Here is a 21,255-nt window from a genome sequence, read left to right on the forward strand (position 1 = left end):
CTAATACTACTAGTAGAGTCCTAATAAATTTAACTTTGACTTTGCATATCTTCTATAAACTTTGCTACTCCAATTTGAGAAATAATTCCCATGAAATGGCTAACCCCACACACTTTTAATTAAATACTAAATAATCCAGTTAGATGCTATTACATCACGAGGAGAAATTGAGAGGATAGTTTTTAGGAGTGATACCTAACCTTACTGTTTTAACAATATCTATTTTTTTAATTTAATAATAAATAAAATAATTCTTGAATGGAAAATAATATATTATAAAATCTTGAAATTGGGTCATTTCTATATAAATAAAAACCAAATTAATGCGTACGTCGTGGATTTTGTATTGTATTGGCAATTTGGTAGGTTAGCTTAACGGGTTAGGAATGGAGTTGTTCATAGTCATAATCAAAAGAGAAAACTCTTGTTTGGTAGATTTTTGCCTCAACCAGACAATACATATGCCAAACGCAGGCTTAGATTACTTAAAGCTTAATGAGGATTACACGATTATTTTTTATGATTGATTTAAAAACTCTAAAGGGGTCCTGCAACAAATAATAAATTTCTAATTGATAGAACTGCTCAGTCAACTTCCCCGACGGTCTAGCTTTATCGAGATCATAAGCAAATTGTGCAAAAGGATGTAACATACACAAAATTTTAAAATAGAGTTTTTGTTCAAGTTGAAGAAAAAAAAAAAGAGATTAGTGAGAGTCAGTATATGGAAGCAGTAAAAGGGAATACGATACATGACAAAGGAAAAATGACCAATTTTATAAAATTAAGGATGCTAAATGTGAGAAAACATGTGAATATATATATATATATATATATATATATATATATATATATATATATATATATATTAAGTTTCAGTGCATTTAAGTGTTTCCCGTGCGGTTGTGTAGTTGTAACGTGCGTCAATTTTGTACTTCAAGTGTGTGAGTCTTGTGCTTAATGTGTGTGAGGTTTGTGCTTAATGTGCGTAGGTTTATGCTTAATGTGAGTTGTTGTTGAAAACTTAAGTGAGTGAGTTTTGTGCTTAAGTGCATGAATTTTGTGCTTACGGTGCGTGAGTTTTGTGCTTAATGTGCGTGGGTTTGTGCTTAATGTGAGTAATTGTTGAAACTTAAAAGATGTCTGAGTTCTGTTCTTAAGGTGCGCGCGACTTGCACTTAACATGCTTAAGTTTTGTACTTAACGTACGTGAGTTTGTGTTCTGAAAGTGTTTTGTTTCTGTGCTTAATGTGCGTGTGTTGTGTATTTAAAGTATGTCAGTTAATGTTTAATGTGAGTTCAACCGCACAACCGCACGGAAAGCCCCTACCGCACTTGAGCCCTTCCTTATATATATATATATATATATATATATATATATATATAACAATAAAAGGGCACTAACACATATGAAAAGGGAAAAAATACCACTTTTAAAAACTTAAGGATATGAAATGTGGTATTTAAGTTTTTAAAAGTGGTATTTTTCCCCTTTTCATATGTGTTAGTACCCTTTTATTGTTATATATATATATATATATATATATATATATATATATATATATTTGTAAATATTTTTCTTTGAACATTGAACATATACTATTTTTTTATTTTTAAATTTATACTGTCATTCAATTAATAAAAGAACGTACAAAGATCCAAAATTAGTCTTGAGACCATACAATCGTTATATTGTGCGCCTCGCCCAGCCCAAAACGACATCGTTTTATTAAGTTGTATGTGGAGTTGACGCGACAGAGTATATGTGTATTCTGTTATACAATTATGTACATTCTATTATACATTTATGTACATTCTATTATACATTTATGTACATTCTATTATACATTTATGTACATTCGAAACATGAGATTTTTTTTTTAAGAGTTAAAAGTTTATATGTATTATGTTAGATGGAAAGGGTTCATGTGCGGGTATAGCTTCCCGTGCGGTTGTGCGGTTAGATTTGAGTCGTTGATCAAATCTAGATCAACGGCTCAAATCAATGAAAATTATAAAAAAAAAAAAAAAAAAAAAAAAAAGGTGTGTCTGGAAGAAAGCCACGCACTTTTAAGTACTAACTCACAGACCTTAAGTTTCAACAACTACTGACATTAAACACAAATTCACGCACATTAAGTACAAAACTCACGCACATTAAGTACAAAACTCACTCACATTAAGCACAATCTCACGCACATTAAGCACAAAACCCACACACTTTAAGTATTAACTCATAGACTTTAAGTTTCAACAATTACTGACATTAATTACTAATCTCACACACATTAAACACAAACCATACGAAAATTAAGCACAAACTCCACTCACATTAAGAACAAATCTCACGCACCTTAAACACAAAAGCCCACACTTTAAGTTTTACCAACTACTCACATTAAGCACAACCCCATGCACATTAAGCACAAAACTCACGCACCTTATGCACAAGACTCACGCATCTTATATACAAAACTCACGCACATTAATCACAGAACCGCTCACACTAATTTTGACCTAGATTCAAAAATTACAAAATTGCCACTGCATTTTTTTAAAAAATTTTGGTAATCCTAGACGTTGATTAAAGCGAGATGAATGGCCCAGATTAAACCGCACAACCGCACCTGAGCACTCTAACCGCACCAGAACCTAATTCTATGTTAGATTATGTGTATTATCTTTCCAAAAAAGAGTATGTGTATTATCATAATACACATACTCTTTTTTATAATACTATTATGTTATACAATTATGTACATTCTATTATACAATTATGTACATTCGAAACATGAGATATTTTTGTTAAGAAGTTGACAGAAGACACAGAAAGCGGAATTTTCAAAAAAAAAAAAAAAAAAAAAAGGTACAAAACGACGTCGTTTTGGATCAAGGCGCACAATGCATTGTGCGCCCTGGTGCACCATATAATTTACCGAGACCATATACACTCTCATACAATGGGCAAATTATATCGTGCACCGTGCATCAAAACGACATCCTTTTGTTTAATGAAAAGAAACGGCATCCGTTTTCTGCCGTTCCGCACCCTTCCGCAAAAAGTAACTCTGTTATTCAATTTCATTTTGTATATACTGCAGTTTCAGTTCAACACAACTACAATTTCATTTCAATATAACTACAGTTTCATTCGATATTTTATAGACTCAAATATGTGAAAATGTTATTTATTTTTATTTTATATGCACTATAGTTTTATTAAAATACAACTATATGATCATTTTGATATAATTACAGCTTCATTGTACAATATACACTCAAATATGTGAAATGTTATTCAGTTTCATTTTATATACATAGCAGTTTCATTTCACCACAACTACAGTATCATTTTGATATAATTACAATTTCATTTGATAATAAAAAAATAATACGTGAAGCAGTGTCGATTTAGATATACTGTAGTGTCAGTTGGTAATTAATATACAAAAAAATGCACGCTCCGTTAAAACTAACGGCGCGCCGTTTCTTTACTTAAAGAAACGGCGCCATTTTGATTGCGGTGCACATACACCACGATACACGATATAACGACTGCATACAATGCATTGAGGCTATAGCCTTAGCCCACCACTAACCACGACCTAATGCCAACCAAACTAACAAAGTGTAGACCAAAATGAGCCCAAAAGGCTTAAGGCTAAAAGGACCCAAAAGACCACAAACTAATGAATTAATCATACACAATACATTAAGCAATCAATATTGCGTGGACAGCTAAGTGGACCACGATCCAAAATCACATAAAATACATTATTCTAACTCATAAAATATATTATTTTACTGTAGAAATTTTATTATTCTAACACACAAAATACATTATACATTATTCAAACTCATAAAATACATTATTTTAAAGAGAAATCACATTTTTGATTCCTCAATTATTAGCGTATTTGAATTATAGTCCCTGGTTTCCAATTCGAACATATTCGATCCTTTAATCTTTTTTACATTAGTTAATTTAGTCCTTCTATCATATAATCCCGTTAAACACCGTTTAGACCATGGACATTTTTGAAATTTTACATACCACTTAATATATTTACCCAATTTCTTCCCTCTTCTCCTCCCTTATGCTATTTACGCAACCTAATTTTCAACCCCTCTGTCCAGAACTGTAAGCAATAAATAAGTCATTCCCCGACCAAACACCATTTCCATTGAAGAGGACACCCTTGCTAAGACGATCATGTCTTCAAAATCAAGCACTATCGGTTGAACTTGGAGAGTGGATTTCTTCTTTTTAAGTCTTGCCACTACAAAAAAAGTTGAAGACTAATTAAATTAATTAATATTTTATGATCAAAAGTAAGACTAGAAGGCACAAGACCAACTATAATTGTTGTAACCTTGGTGTTATTTTAAATTAAAATGAGAGTTATAACTTACGGAATTCAAATTTTGAATTCCATTAGTGCTAATTACATCCAACTCTCCTCTCTCTCTCTCTCTCTCTCTCTCTCTCTCTCTCTATATATATATATATATATATATATATATATATATAATATATTCCTTCAGATTTTGCTTTTCAAAAAAAAAAAAAAACTTAAAAGGGATTTGATCCTAAATGTAACAACAAATGCAAAATCTTTTACCATTACACCATTAGCTCATTCAATTAACTATTGTGAAAACAATGATTATCAACTAATCTCCAGGGCGAATACTTAATTGTAGGACCAAAATTAATTTTATTCTTCAATAAATCCCAGCATGTAGTAGACTTTATCTCTTGACTTTATCTTTGACTTGACTATTTGTACTATGATGCTTATATTACAATGAATAAAAATTATGGGGATCTAAAATACATTTGGCTCATCAAACTATGTTACAAAAATATTCATATCAGCAGCTCAAAGAATTAAGAAATGGTGTAAAGGGAAAAGGAGAAAGTTTGGAGCTAAAGGGCGGCAAGACATAAAGTATATGATCCCATGGCGTAAAGACTAGGAAGAGGAGTTTGATAGGATAAGTGGGGTGCTGTTTGGCAAATAATGGAAAAAATGAGGGTGTAAGGGGGAAGAAAGGAGGGGCAAACAGTAGGGACACCTTTCTGCCCATCTTTTGACGATAAAGATGCCAGTCAGTGCCCACGTGTTTGGCTAAGAGTGTGATGGGGGATGGCAAGGTGTGGCCAGTTGGTGCAATTGAATGTCAGTTATTGCCGACAGGCAATTAGGCTTAGGGGTCACGTGAATGGAAAGGTGGGTGATCGGATATCGAACAATGCCTGGCGCAATGAATGTGTGGTATGAAATTCCTAGAGATTGGTGTTCACTCATCTCTCACTATTTTCAGCTCCAAAAAATACTATAAATCAGGAGTTTTGGATTCCCTTCAAACATTATTATCACTTTAATTAACGGAGACTTGACTTCCCTAGTCCATTGTCTACTTTCTCTTTTTTTTTTTTTTGAGACAACTTGCCTAATTTATCTAAAATTGTAATAAACCCTCTATTGGGCATTGACTAGTATCTCACGCTTGTTCATTGTGCGTAGTTTTTAATATTTTTCATTACAAATCGAAATGGGACTTGCGACCCATCATCGTATTTGACTATTTTATTAATATTTACATTCGTTACCAATTTTATCGCCGACAAATTAACAACCCAATTCCACAATGAGTCTAGTCAAATAAAACCATCATCCAAGAAAAAGTTAAAATATTACTAGTTGATACATGCTTTCTCTTCTCCATTATATTTTAAATGACACAGTAACATGTAGAATTAATTCCATTTTTTGTCCTAGATTTATAGGTGGCAATCCACTTTAACTCATTTTTTATTAGAACATCTACTTTTGGTCCTAGTATTATTGTGACATGATCATTTTTGGTCCTTTATCAACAAAACATTTTAAATATCGTTAAATACAATGGCATTCCGGTCTTCAATAATTATGGGTTTTTTTTCAAAAAAATAAATAAAAAAAATATAGCGGTCCAACCTACTATGTATAAAAAAAGATTGAAATGTCTTTGTTTTAACGACATTTCAACGATTTTGTTGAATGATGAGTAAAAAATGGTCATGCCACAATAATACTTGGACTAAATGAGGATGTTCTAATAAAAAATAACTAAAAGTGGACTATCACCCATAATTCTAAGGACATAATGTTTGCCCCCATTTATTTGTTTAATGAGTGGTATTGGTCATCACATTTAATGGGAGGATGAGTTAAGTTTATCCCTCAACTAATCTATGACCAAAAATGGAATTAACTCGTAATATATATTATTCATGGACGAAACAAATTTATTTTACAAAATTATTACATGGCATAGTAGTATATATTATTCATGGACCTAACAAATTTATTTTACAAAATTACTACAGGAATGAAGTTGGGAATATGTATAAAACAATAATATGGAGACTGGAGAGTGAGATGACCAAACAAATTTCTTTTTCGACATTCGATCTGTATTACAGGAACGTAGCCGGGGAAAAAAGTTTAAAATAGCATTTTGTTGAGAGTGGGATTTGAACCCACGCCCTTTCGGACCAGAACCTTAATCTGGCGCCTTAGACCAACTCGGCCATCTCAACTTATTGATTACAAAATTCGAACTATTATATAGATACGATAGTTTAATCGCCCAATCACACCCCTCTCCCAAACGAAAGCCTTGAGTGGCATATATATATAAAAAAAAAACAATGCTTTTTGCCTCTGAATTTGTTTTACTCTTGTAAATTTGGTCCTGTCAATTGATTTGAACAAACTTAGTCCGTTCACTTTGTCACTTTTAATCCTTGAAGTTATATAATTATAAATTTTATTAAGAAGTCATATATTTTTTAATTACTCTCCACCGTTAAAAATTTATTATCCCCCTTAACGGCATCTTCATTGCATAAATTCCTCATTAATAAATTTTCTATGAACAAATTGCACTTTTGGTCCTGTGAGTATTAGGGTACTGACAATTTGAGTACGTGACTTTCAAAACTCCCAATTTAAACTTTTAACTATGTAATTTTTGGCAGATTTGGTCCTTCGGGTCAAATTGCCGGCCCATTTTGGTCGGAAAAAGATTTAATGCTTCAAATAATTTCTGATGAGGGTAAAAACGTCATTGAGTGAATGTATTTGGGGGGAAAACACCTTCCGGTCAGTTAGTCAACAACACCACTTGCAAATTGGGGGATGTGAAAGTCGATAATGTGAATTCGGTCTTCGTTTCTGCACGCATCTGCTATGGCACCACTTGCAACACCATTTGCTCGAAGCACTGACCCCCGAAAGATTATCAGTGGAGCTCTGTTGCTCCTGGCTGTCGCTTAGAGAGGTCGGGGTCTGGGGATCGAAGTGAGTTGCAAAAGGCGAATTCGGAGAAGTTCTCGAGTCAAATTTTAAGGATCCAATATGCCTAGTAGGTATTGAAGCAATATCGGGATACGAAGAGCATGCAAAATCTGCTCCAGGTATACCATATCCAAAAAATTGATGGGAGTCCATGCTACGAAGTTTGTCACAGTTCAAACATATATCTTTTGTCTTTCTTCACCTGTGAGAAATATATAATTCAGAATTACAACCCTAAACCCTATAAATTAATAATAAGCGCAATCATACATAGCACAAATCAGATAACAAACAAGATTTGAAACTATTAACTTCCAAGAAGAGATCGATGCAATTCGTTGTGGATTGCAGACCATCTAAGATTCAACAAACACCATTCCATATCTGCATGATCTTTCCGGCTTGCGATAGCGACAATGAAGAAAAAAATCAATATTCAAACTCTGCAAAATTCTACCCCTTGACCGACCTATGCGGCATGCGAAGTCTAACCCAATCTCGAAAAGTCCCGTAATATTCGACCAAGAAAATGACAACCCACGCGAATCACAACTTTGAATTTCGGTTCCCCTTTCGATTATCTTTTTCAAACATGCGAAAGAAAAATTCAAAAACAGAACAAAAAAGTGAGCAAATACCTATAGACTGTACTATAGTATTTGCAGAAGAACACTGAATCTCTATCCTCGCAGGAGGAGCTTCGGATTTCCTGTGCGAGTGTTTTAGTGTTTGTAAGTACTATGAAAATTCGGAGAATTTGAGGAATGAAAACCAACCATAGCCACTGCAGTCGAAAGAACAAATGGCTAAGGAGCGAAGCTTCGTGCATATATATAGACGGTCGTGGACGGAGTTGTCCGTACTGTTAAGTGTAACGGTGGTTGACTGAGTAAAGAAATAAATACACTCGCAATGACGTTTTTACCCTCATCATAAATTAATTCGAAGCATTAAATCTTTTTCCGGCTAAAATTGGCCGGCAATTTGGCTCGGAGGATCAAATCTGCCAAAAATTGCATAGTTAAAGGTTTAAATTGGGAGTTTTGAAAGTCACGTACTCAAATTGTCAGTACCCTAATACTCACAGGACCAAAAGTGCAATTTGTTCATTTTCTATTTTCTTCAGAAATAAATTCCTCTCAGACAATCAACGATATAGAGATACGAGAACTAATGGATGCGGTAAGTTAATTTTTGTACTTATTTTATTTTATTTATTCATTGATTCTGTATGCAGGGACTGTGGGGATTAGTTGGATGGATGACGATGAAACAAAGGAGCTTGAATTGAGAAGACGAGCTCTTAAAATGAGTTTCAAATCGAGCTCTCAAACTAAGCTTTGAAAGTTTGAACTCGTGTGCACCGACATGTTTAATTTTCAAGTTGAGAATATTTCGGAGACGAAGAAGTTGAGAATATTTCAAATTGTGGGGGTTACAGTATTAAAGTTTCGAATGCTATTTAGTGCTAATTACTTCGAACTATTCTATGTATACATGTGGATAGGTCTCGTTGAATGTTTGTGTAGTGTACAACATACATCCTTCGTTTTTTTATTTGTCGAAATTAACTAAGGGTGATTAAATTCTTGTAAATTTCAGGAGTTAAAATATTTAACTCCATTTTTTAAGTTGAGAATTTAATATGTAACTGTTTTACCCACATGTGTTATTTTATATTAAGTTGGGGGGTATGAAATTCAAATTTTGAATTCCATTAGTACTAACCAGTCGATGATCCACTTCGAATCGACATAAGTCGTTGAATGTGGATGGTCCTTCTAGTACTTCGAGTACTCTCAACTCCCAAAAAAATTATGTAGTAACTTTTTACTATATTTTTATGTTCCCTTTGTTTAAGTTTGTCGAAAGTAGTATATTTGAGTGCTCGAATTTACTCTTGTAATCCATGGTATCTTCAGAAACTAATGCTTCAACGTTCCTAGCATCCTCGAGATGAAGAAAATCTATTTTAAGAAAAATGTATTTCGCATGCCTTGGATTAACTGTATTATCATGATGTGAATTTTTGAGGAATTTTTATTTTAGAGTTGTGAGAAATATTCTTACACCATTTACCAATTTTGAAAAGTTTGATAGTTAGAGGCTAAATATGAACGGGATGCACTAGTCAAAAGAGCAAAAGTGAAACTTTTTCAAATGAGAAATTTGGCAAAAAGAGACTTTTTTCTAAGAAGATGATGATGAGGAAGGAAAGGCAGTGGCAAGGTGTCTTTGATCTTGAAAAATATATACATGATACATAGCGTTCAATATAAACTACAAACAAGCAAAGCATAATTTAAATTGTGAAAGTGCATAAAGATAATAATAAACATGTTGGAATTTTTAGCTTAAAATAACATTTAAGTAGCTCTTTTATGGTACAAATATATATGAGGTCCACTTCCAATTTGGGTCAGGTCAAAGTGGATTCGCACTACTCTTCGTAGTGAGACGAAAAAAATGATAAATTGTACGCTCAAAACGGATAATGGGTGAATGAGAAATTGATTCTCAAAGTAGACCCATTTGAGTTGGAAATGAAGGTGGAAAGGTTTTGTAAAAAGCACTTGTCCCATATTGGTTTGGGATGTGGGTTTGCACTATTAGGACTCTATGCCTGAGTCCTTTAGGGGGTATAGATGTATGGACTTACAGACTAATAAGATTTACACATGCATGCATGTCTGATTTGATGAAGAAGTTTTTTCTTTTGCTACTAAAACTTCTTTGCAGGATCTATCTATCTCTCATTATGCACCGTGGGCCGAATATGTTCTAAGCCACAGCACCCCAACCATTGCTTCGAATCCCGTGCCCAATGATGAGCTGCCAGAACCACTGCTGATATCTCATTCCGTGCCTGTAACACCCCACTTTTCTAACTCTGAATTACATCTCTAAACAGTCATTAACGTAACTAAGCAGCGGAAAACTAAAAGATAAATAGTGGGAGTGTCACCGCCACAACCACCACTCTTTGGTGATTGCACAGGCTAAAAGGGTAAAACTAGAAATAAGATTAAGTCTGGGTACTAAAATAAATACTGGAAATGTAAGGGGAAAAACGTCACCCCAACATAGTCTACATCAATCCTCAAACATAAAGTCGATAAAACTACAATCCATACATAGCATCAATGGTACTAGAGTTTAGACATCTCTATCTACGAGACTAATCTAACTCGACATCTTCACACTGCTGGGCCCATCTGAAAGGGGTTTTTGCAAGCAACACATAGACAAATAGGAAAGCACCCGTTAGCAAGAAGCTAAGTATAACCACACTCAACCCTGTAAAGCATTCTAGCATATACTTTGAAAACATTTGATATCTTTATAGCAATAAACTAATCTCAAATCATCTTTAGATTATCATACTCTTTCTAGATGCTTGCACCCTATAATATCAGCTGGTATGCTTATGTATGTACAAGACTGTTCACATAGATTCAACAGCTTATAAACTTCTCAGATAACATAACAAGCAACTCATGCTTACGGATTGGATCATGTTAAAAGACCATATAACATGTGTTTACATGCTTTCACATTCTTATCACATAACTTGATAAGTAGAGCTTCTAATACAACACAATAATTATGCTCAAAGGAATATCTTAAGTCAAACTTCTTGTTATACAATCTCTTACGATGCTCTATTCGCATGCAATCACGTATAACATTATGATCATACTTCTTATGCAATCTAGTGCAACAATATACTCATACTCATGTGCAATCTCGTGCAATTATATAATCATACTCTTATGCAATCTAGTGCAACAATATACTCATATGCAATCTAGTGCAACAATATAATCATACTCTTATGCAATCTAGTGCAACAATATACTCATACTCATATGCAATCTGGTGCAACAATATAATCATACTCTTATGCAATCTAGTGCAACAATACACTCATACTCATATGCAATCTCGTGCAACAATATAATCATACTCTTATGCAATCTAGTGCAACAATATACTCATACTCATGTGCAATCTAGTGCAACGATATACTCATACTCATATGCAATCTAGTGCAATAATATACACATACACTCTCTTTATAAATTAGAGTACATTCTGTGGAGGTCTATCTAATTTGTTACATTCTCGAGTCTCTCTTGACTTTCTTTCTTTCTCTCGAGTGCTTATTGACTCTCTTTCTTGAGTCTCTGTTGACTCTCTTTCTTTCTCTTATACTTGTAGACGGCTTAGGGTTTCACAGAAGTGTGAATTACCCCATCGGGAACGGCTTAATCCCGACCCAATATCTCCTACCGTCTACGGAACCAATCTCGTGGTTCAAACTCTGTGGAATCATGTATCGAACTATTAGTGTGCACACCCCCTAACCAGGATTCCAAGCCTGGCGGGAAGTTTCCAACCTCGTAACGTGAGAATACGCCGTGTTACATATACTGGGACCGCAATGTCCATAAATATCTCCCGAGAGGAACATAGTCCAAACGGTATCCTCCAAAACCTCACCGATGTAGATAATACATAAATATATCTCTCATACATGCAACAATTCTACTACTCCTCAATGCATCAAAGAATGATATACCACATGCTTATGGTTTTTGAAAGTATTCTTGGGCTCACGTTGGCCCCTTATGCATTTTTGAAATATGACTCATGTGAAATGTCAAAATGCTCTATAACATGCTTCTAAATCATGTATAAACTAACATGAAGTATTCAAGAATATATCATCATGCTCGGTTTGCGACATAGCAATTTCTATATAATTCACTCAACAAAAATGCTTCTATTCTCATTGATCAAATAACGCAATTTAATCATACATTCATAATAAATCATATTCTCAAATGATCATGCTTCTTTACTCAATAAAATATCATCAGATCACAATAATCAAATAATTCTTCATACACAGTAAACTAGCAAATATACACTGTGTAGCAATTCTTCACAAATTCCTTCATAACATACTCGTTTTTAATCCAAAGTCAACGAAATCAAAGCCAAAACGTGCGTCGAGACGATCCCGAAGAGCCGAGCCACAAGGGCCTGTAACACTCGGTTCGAAACGACACGTGGCTGAGCCACAAGGGCCCGGCCACTACACGAGCAAACACCAACGGAGAACTCAAACACAAAACTTTAGCCTTTCTACACATTCTTATCTTTATAACAATGACTTCACAGAGTGAAAAAGAGATTGAGAAATCATGGGGTTATATACTTTGTAGATCAAAAGTTCTTGGTAAAATCTTTCTAGGGATACATAGTATTTCTCAAAATATACGATGTTACTAACTAAGTATTTTTAGGAAAATAATAGAATAAGATCCAAATATCTTTGTGATCAAATATATATCTCATACATAGTTATATATGTATATATTCTCAAATTCAAGTATAACATTCCCCAAAACATATATACTCATATATATAATTCTTGAAATAGAGCTTTCTTGGCAAATCATAGCTTTTGGTAGATCAAAATCCTTCTCAACATATTTATGATTTTCTTAGGAAAATACTTTTATATATGAATAATCCTTCAAGCCTAAGTAATATAATATATATTCCAAGATAATTTCTCAAAGGTTGGAATAGTTTAAGTGGAAGAGGCTTGGATTATTAGAAAAAGGATTAGGGGTTTTGAATCCCATCTTAAACAAATTTTCCAAAACAATTAAACACTAAAGTCTAAAACTAAGCATCAATGCTAGGCGCAAGAATCGACCCTGGGACCTCTTGATTTTTGACTAACGCTCGAACCAGTAGCCTACCACGGACCATAGTGACAAATCTTTTCAAGATCCTCCTTATAGTCCGTGACACCAGCGGGCCATGGTGGCGGATCTTGCCTAGATCCGTCCCATGGTCCGTGAATCTCCCAGAACTGGGTTCTGCAACTCTCTGTTTCCCGTCTCTTAACAATACAGATCAATTCAACAACAAACAACTTACATTTCATCATTTTAGGCACCCAAAACACATTTGAACAACTAAAACACATATCTTACGGCAAAATGTTAGATTTGGGAATCCATGGGTTATACCTTGAGCATCCTTGATCTAGCCAAAACCATGTCTAAACTCTTCTTCTTCACCCTTCATCTTCCTTCTCCAAACCAAAACATAGCAACAACTTCACCATTTCCACTCACAAGCACACAAACAAACCCACATAAATACATCATCTTATCAACTTAAACTAGAGAATGGAATGGAAGAAGAGAGGAGGTAGCTTACAAATCTTGGACCTAGGTTTTTGGAAGATGAAGCTTCAAAGATGGAGGAGGAAAATATATCAGGGAGAGAGAGAGAGAGATGGTGCTGCTGATTTCTATTGAATGAATAGTGTTCAAGGAAAAAGCTACTTCTTATACTTGGGGTTTGGGGGTAAAAATGTAAAGTAAAATTGTAGGGTTCACCTTGCATCATGAACCATAGTCTAGAAAGATGATTTTTGAATAACTTGGGGTCAAAATGTATTTTTCCAAAAAGATTTCCAAACAACCACTTGGTTCAGATTTCTCCCGGCCTCACTCAGATTGGTTTCTCAGTTTAAATCTTGGTACGCAAAGTACCTGAAAACTTGGGATTTTAAATTTAAAATAAATCCCGATGTTGAATTTTCTTAAAAGTGGCTCAAAATAATTTATTCAACACCAATTTCATCGCAAAAATTTTTACAGGGTGGAAAATGGCTATTTCAGAATTTCTTAAAATTTGGATTTATGAAATTAAATTTTGGGTTGTTACACTCTATCCCCCTTAAAGGAAGTTTCGTCCCGGAACTTAGAAGGAACGGACGAATTTTCTCAAACAGAAGCTTTCGAAAAGATGGTAAGAATTTCACGAATTGGCTTAGAAGTTCTCTTGGAATACTAAGAAGAAATGGAATCTCTGAATTCCAAACAGGCACCCAAATAACTAAGGCGCTAAGCTCAATCTAACTACTAGAACTCACTAACCCAAAGTTTCTTTGTTACTCCTCTTATTCTTATCGTTCTTACCACTTCTTCAATCTCAACACTAAGTTTTTTTTCTTTCTGTTCTCCCACAACTTATCATTTCTTACTTAATTCAATTCTAAATTTCTCAATCTTCATAAGATCACAAACCTCCTTACATATTTTATTCTCATCTTCATATATCTCACAAGCCAAAAGGCATTGTCAATCATCTTAGGCTTCATTTCTTTCGGAGTTCACAACTCTTGTCTCATCCGTTTACTATTTCTTCAAAGATAGAAGGAATCATCTTCACGTTTATTCAATCCATCCTTAAGTCCAATTTCTCGGTGCTTCAAGTTTTACTTTTAACCTTCGGGTTTAATATTTGAAATTCTCTTCACCATTGCTCTCAAAAGCATCTACTTGGGTGGCTTCGACTTCTTCTTACTGCATAAACATTTACATTTGTCTTCCTTCTGGTTGCATCAGCATTCACACTTGTCTCTTCTTCACGATTGAGAACCTTTAAACCTTCGTCTTTAAGCTCTCGTTGCTTCTTTTCCTTCATATTTATCTCCAGTTGTACGAAGATTCTCTCCAGCTTTTGGGGTTTGCTTAAGTCATGCAGATGATGCTGCACGTGTGAGGGTGCCTCTCTTTTCAAGCAAGGACTGCTACAACTGGCTCCAAGCCGCACGTGGAGTAACCTTCTTCATCACGTTCTTCGGTTGGCTAGATAAGCACGCTACTACTTCACTTTTACGCAACAAAAGATATAACTACTTCTAACTTTCTTTTCTCAAAAGCAAAGATCACACAAGCAAAGCACACCAACATGATATAAGCATAACTCTTATACTTATCACATTAACAACTTAACTTTCAACTTTTAATTCTTCAACTTTACAAAGGTAGCAACAAGGCTAAACGAGGCAACTGCTGAACTAACAAACTTGATTTCACCAGATAGGTATGCACTTGATTTGAAGGAATTTGACTTCACCAAGGAAGAAAGGAAAAGGTTTCTAACGTTGAAACTTGAGGGTACTACTGGTTATAACCAAAGTCCTGATTATCAATTCCAAGATTTTCGAAGATTCAACAAGGTCTTGTGAAACAAAACTTATGGATCGAATTCCAAGAGAAGGACACCACAAAGAATAATCTCAATGAGATAACTCAATACTAATGGGGTTCCAAATAAAAGATGTAATAAGGATTTAATCTCAAAACAATAGAATCAACACTAGTGGATTCCAAATGAAGGTATAAAAGAGAGATGATCTAGAATCAATAGCTCAATAGTTCAATTGCTCAATAGCTCAATAACAAAGAAAGAATGCTACACTGGACGATCTCAATACTATAGCAACTTGATCCGAGTGTACAAAAGAACACATGGTCAATAAAATAGCTCTTTAATAACAAAACACTTTCAAGAATACTCAATAGATACAAGCTCATAGGAATTACTCAACAAATATGGATTCCAACGGCATAACAACAACGAATAGATCTTGGCTCAACGTCTCAATAGATTCCAACAATATGGATTTCAAGGGATATAAGCTTAATTCAATACAATGAGATCCCAAGAATAAGGCTTTCAACAAGATTTTACTAGCTTCAAGATTCAATTATACTAGCATTGCAAGTCAACGGAAGCTTACAAGAATACTTAGAAGGAATTTATAAGCATTCTAGATACAGATTCAACAATAAATCGTGGAATGTCAAGAATAGACATTAGCAAGGATTCAAGGCTCAACTCAAACAAAACAACTTCTCATTCTCAACTCTAGACATTAGATAGCTTCGATAGATATTGAAAGCAAACTAAAAGTAGTCATAATGACTTAGGGATCAATATCAAGCTACGAGAAAATTTCTAGAAGCATAAGCTCAAACTCGATGATAGAATTTCAAGAATTATCATGCCATTAACAACAAGGGATTTGGAATGGAAGTTTGGCACAATGAGCACAACAAGATACTCAGGAATTAACTACTTTTAACTTCTCTATTCTTTAAGCAAGGCTTACAACAAGTAAGACACATAAACAAGAATCAAGTATAAGCTCTTATACTTTTCACACAAGCAACTTTTACAAAACTTCCACTTTCAAACTTTAGCTTTCAAAGTCTCAACTTCTAGCTTTTCACTTTCAACATTGGAACTCTTGGTTTTTCTCTTTCAACTTCTCACTTTTAACTTCTCATTGAAAACTTCTCTGTTTCACTTTCAAAGGATATAAACAAGCACTTTAAACACATTGATAAAGCACAAAACATATAAGCAATCACAAAGGAACTCACGACCTCACCGCGTTCCTAACTGATACTTGGTTAGGGAGTAGCCACAGCATCCTTAATCAGTTAAAATTATATAGGTTAGGCAAGGAATAGATAATTGTCTAGTGATCTTATAATTTTAATTTGGTTCGGGAGTAGCCACATCATCCTTAATCTGTTAAAATTATATATTAAGCGGTTTATTTTGATCACATAAAGTTTTTGACATATCATTTGTGATTAATTGTATGTAATATGATGGAATTTAGCCCACAGACAATTTCGTTATATTTGTATAATTAATCAGGATGAAATACTGGACTACGGTCATAATTTAGCCCACATGCAATTATGTATCGGAATGTAGTTTAGTAGTTTTATCAGTGATGATAGAAATAAATCAATTTATTTACTTTATGGTTATTTGTAAATAATTTCCAATTCTATCATGAAGTTTAGTTTTATGATGTAAACTTTAGATCATATTTCTTAATTTGCCCACAGGGATTAAGGAAAGGAACATGATTTCTTAAGGTTTTATCATAATGGTTGTAATAAATCTTATTGAGTAAAACTTTAGCCTACATGCAAGTTTTATGTCATTTGAGTCTTCAACTCATTTGATAATTGTTTCATCATAAATAAAATTTTTCAGTTGGATCTAATAGCCCACAGGCAAGTTTTATGTCACTAGATTCTTCTGCCTCTTTAGTAATTGTGAAAAATATTATCATAAGGGTTTCTTAATTGGATTTAATAGAATTAAAACTTTAGCCCATAGGCAAGTTTTATGTCAATAAATCCCTTAACCCATTAGATAATAATTTTATCACAATTCTTAGAATTTATAAATTTAGCTCAATTATAATCCTAAGTTTCATGATTTGCATTGGCAAAACATGTTTTCAGTTACTTCCCAAAATTTAGCCACTTTTATTAATTAATCCACAAATCTTGCTTGGATCTTCAGACTAACTGTAGTAAGTTACGTGATTTGACATACCTCTTGAATTCCAATAATGATAAAATGTATCTTTTGAGCCAAATTCTAACTTGGTTTTGGAAGGTGTATTTTGTTTTTTTTAGTATGTCCAACTATGGTGGGGAATTATATCTTCATTATTTAGTTGGACATTAATTGGAATCAAAAATTGATTATTTAGTATGTCCAACTAATGGTGGGGAATTATATCTTCATTTGTTAGTTAGTCAAATCAATTATGAGTATGCATGTTATTAAGTTCATTTATTAATTTCGCTGAAGAATATTTTAATTAGTGGGAGTGATCATTTAGAAAAAGATCATTAAGATGCTCCACTAAAGGTTATGGATTTAATTATTGTCTTCATACATTCCAAATTGGGTTGTATGTTAAACAATAAGTCCAAAAGATTCCACAAGTATTAATCTTGCATTTGTTCATATAAATTCATAAGTTCAAATTACTGAACATTTGGTTGTGCAACATATTTATGAAAATGTTGTAACAATATTAAGGAATTTATTAGAACAAAAGCATTTAACTTGTGGTGCACTGTCATTTAATAAATTCTTCAGTGGTTAATAGAGTCTTTAGTTTCTTCAAAATTGATCCTGGGCCATTTTGGTTTGTAAGGCTCAAAACAATTTTGTGGGACATATAAGTAAGACTCATTATGTTCAGTTCATTTAAAATGGACGACATTGAAGTTATTTGGAAAGTTATGGTGTATGATTAAGATTCTAAATTTATGGACTTAGACGTTTGGTTTATTGTCTAAGTTATTGGAATACTTCTTTGACTTGACTATCTTTTGGTTATTTTTGATGAGTGGGAGTGACAGACGTGTCAACTCCAAGCCCTTAGCTGTTAGAGATAGTACTAAAAGTTAACTTATAAAGAAGTCATAGAATATAGTTAACATTATGCTAACATTAAGAGATCTCTACTTAAGGCATGCTTCTAAGGTTTTAGAGATCATACAGTGTACTCTTTGTACAATTTGGATATGTTTCTCCTTCAGTTGTGCACATAATGTATTTTGAGAAACATCCCTTAAGGTACCAAGAATAAACATAGGGTTTGAACATAAAGGACCTGAGTTGGAGAATTAAAATGCATGTGACCATAATGGATACTACTGAGATTAAATAGAGGACATATCACTATGATTCGTGTGTTTTGTTCTTTGATGAAGGTTGTGCTAGTACTTGCACCAAGTGGGAGAATGTAAGATTTTCCCTAATAATATATAATAATATATATTATATATTATATATTAGGGCCTTAATTAAGTGGTGCAAGTTGACTAGGCTTATTAAGTGGTCTGATTGGACTAAATAACTAGAAGTTGTTAGTCAACCAGACTCTGTGCCTAATATAATCATGGATTGATGGGATACAGGATGATTGATGATATCACATTCAGTTACGGTACTCGTACTGCTCAGTAGACACCAATGCACCATATAGGGTTCTGAGTCAGGTATGAGACAAATAACGGCTAACGGTCTACTGTTGAGGCAACACAACAAGAATATCAACCATGACTGGAGATCAACACGGCTACGCTTCCGCTCTTATACGAGGTCTGATGTAGTAGCAAAAATAAGATGTGAGCTCGGGTGTGTTATGTCGTCCTCAGGGGATTGGGGGATATGGCACGCAATACGCAATCACAAGAAACTAGGCACTAGCACTAGGCAATCAACAAGAAGCTAAGCAAACTACAAGTTTAAGGAAATGATAAGACTAACACATATACACAAATATAAACACAAAATAAAGAAATAGGACTCAAGCTAGGGTGCATTATCATCTAGATGCTTTAACAACCTAAGGGATTAGGGAGAACAAGTAACCAAGGAATCAAGCGGGAATGCACGTAGGTATCCTAGTCTACGAACCATTCTCGTGATTAATAAACAAGGATTAGAACAAGGAATTGCCCCACTTTCGTGGTGAATCAATTCCAAGTCCATCAAGCACACAAAGCATCTAATCCCCCAATTTCCCCTATTTTCGTAGGAAGAAATCGGGTCTATGCAAGGGGTGGCTTGGATTCATCACCCAACTCTCGTTGAGGCAAGGAATCCTCCAAAAACAAGCTAATGAATGTGTACATCAAACATTAACAAGATATAAATACAAAACCTTCACAAACACATGAACCCTAGGTTGGAGTTCTTCCCCTTTTTTGCAATAATCACAAATCAAGCATCAAGATAGATAATACAACCCTAACTCAAGTCTATAAACTAACTACTCATGATTAAATAGCATAAAGAACACAAGAACACAAACATTAAACATAAATCTTGCAAAAGAAAGAGATAAAAGGAAGTAAGAACTTATGTATTGAAAATGGAAGAACAATCTTCAAATGTTGGAATCCAAGCTTCAAATCCAAGATTACAAGCTTCAAAAGTGTTAAGAAATATAAATCTAAGCCTAATCTAACCTAAAAATATGAAGGAGAATGAAAGAGAGTGTCTAGGGTTCTAACAAGAGTCAAAACCAAGTAGAAATGACCAAAATTCGTGCATATATAAAACAGAGCGCAGGTGACACTGCCAGGGACATGGCCATGTCCCTGGCCGTGTCCAAAAACAGCAGTGAACACTGGAATTGCACAGAAAATACACGGCCATAGACACGGACGTGTACTTGTCCGTGTCTTTTGGCCTTCAAAACGTCAGAATTTGGAACTATGATCTTCATGAAAGTTGTATCCCTTCGAGTCTTCTTTCTAATGACGCAAGAATCACTTCATTTGGACATTCCTAGGCTGAGATATGGTCCAAAAACCAAACAGTGGTCAGTTTTGAATTGTAAGTTTGGAACTTCAACTTCAAGGATAATTTCGACCCCTGTTTCTTCCTTTTTAGGCTTCGATGTCTGAATATGAGTTGTAGATCTTTGAGTCTTCTTTCAAATGGGACAAGAATAACATAATTTGGATATTTGTAGACCGAGATATGGCCCGAAAACAAAACAGTGGCCAATCCATGCGAGAATTTCAGCTTGTTGACACTTGTTTCACTTTTGCCTTGGTTTAATTTGTCCATATGATCAACACCATTGAAAACATCACTCTTTGGCTCCTTTGGAAGTGTTGCATCCATCTCCTTAGCTTCACCTTGGCTCCCCTTGACTCCAAATGCATCCAACATGATCTAAAATCCTTCATTTCTACTCAAAGATAATGAATTGTGCATAATGAATCAAATGAGCAAAATAAAGATCATTTTAAACAACATTGTGACACTTCGTAAGCAAAACAAGGCTAAATATGGGGTATAAATATGAACAAATATGCACTTATCAAGGTCAGATCTCTCGTATATTATTGTTCAATATAGTTAGACTATATAGATCTAACAATATATATATTTAAATTTATTATGAATTATTTATACATATGTGAGGGGTTTAGAAATAAACATATTAATCTAGGGTAGTGATGCATCCTGCGGTTTTGGCTGCAGGATGTAGCAGATTTGGGGGTGGGATTTGGGTTTTTGCAAGTGGTTTTGAGGGGAGGTTGGATGTTGGTTTTGATGTGAGATTAGGGGATGATGTTGCTAGGATTAGTTGTTGCAGTTTTTGGGTGGCTGTAGGATACAACTAGCTGCAATCTCTGTATATATGCAGCAAGCTTGAGTGTGGATTGGTTGTTGGTTT

At 34.2% G+C, this 21,255-nt stretch overlaps 1 long non-coding RNA gene and 1 other non-coding gene across 3 annotated transcripts; both read right to left on the bottom strand.

The window, feature by feature from the left end:
• Positions 1-6,508: 6,508 nt before the first annotated feature.
• TRNAL-AAG lies at positions 6,509-6,589 on the bottom strand. Its single transcript has one exon. It is a non-coding gene; the product is annotated as a tRNA-Leu (tRNA).
• Positions 6,590-10,369: 3,780 nt separating this feature from the next.
• Positions 10,370-13,681, bottom strand: LOC109157590. 2 transcript variants are annotated; one of them, XR_002050255.1, is made up of 3 exons: positions 13,593-13,681; positions 13,400-13,488; positions 10,370-10,564 (listed from the first exon to the last, which is right to left on the bottom strand). It is a non-coding gene; the product is annotated as an uncharacterized LOC109157590 (long non-coding RNA). The 2 variants fall into 2 exon arrangements; XR_002050254.1 differs by having other exon boundaries at positions 13,400-13,675.
• Between the last annotated feature and the right edge of the window lie 7,574 nt (positions 13,682-21,255).

This window comes from Ipomoea nil, unplaced genomic scaffold, assembly GCF_001879475.1.
Source record: "Ipomoea nil cultivar Tokyo-kokei standard unplaced genomic scaffold, Asagao_1.1 scaffold0298, whole genome shotgun sequence".
NCBI classification, from domain to species: domain Eukaryota; kingdom Viridiplantae; phylum Streptophyta; class Magnoliopsida; order Solanales; family Convolvulaceae; genus Ipomoea; species Ipomoea nil.